Source organism: Castanea sativa, chromosome 4 (genome assembly GCF_040712315.1).
Source record: "Castanea sativa cultivar Marrone di Chiusa Pesio chromosome 4, ASM4071231v1".
Taxonomy (NCBI): Eukaryota; Viridiplantae; Streptophyta; class Magnoliopsida; order Fagales; family Fagaceae; genus Castanea; species Castanea sativa.
In genome coordinates this window covers 18,908,390-18,908,744 of record NC_134016.1, presented here as the reverse complement: position 1 = coordinate 18,908,744, position 355 = coordinate 18,908,390, and positions in this window count along the sequence as shown.

Genomic DNA, 355 nt, shown 5'->3' with positions numbered 1-355 from the left:
TTTTGTTGAACTGCACTAATTTAAAATTGTGCACCCAGCTCCAAAAAAAAAAAAAAAAAAACGTGAAAAAAAAAGACATCTGAAAAAAAAAAAAAAATTTTGTTTGTAGTTTCAGTTCTCTCAGACCAAAATATTGTTTTCTTTTGTCTTCTTCCTTTGATTTGGTATTTCTGTCATATTTTCTTGCCATTGGTATTTGTTTTAATACTACAAGTTGAATTTCTTGATCAAATTTATTAGTTCATTGCAGAACTGAAAAGGCGAAGCTACGAGTGGAAAAAGGCAAAAGAGTGTGAGACTAATATAGGAAAAAAAGCCAATTTAAGAGTGAAACACGAGTGGGAGTGACATAATT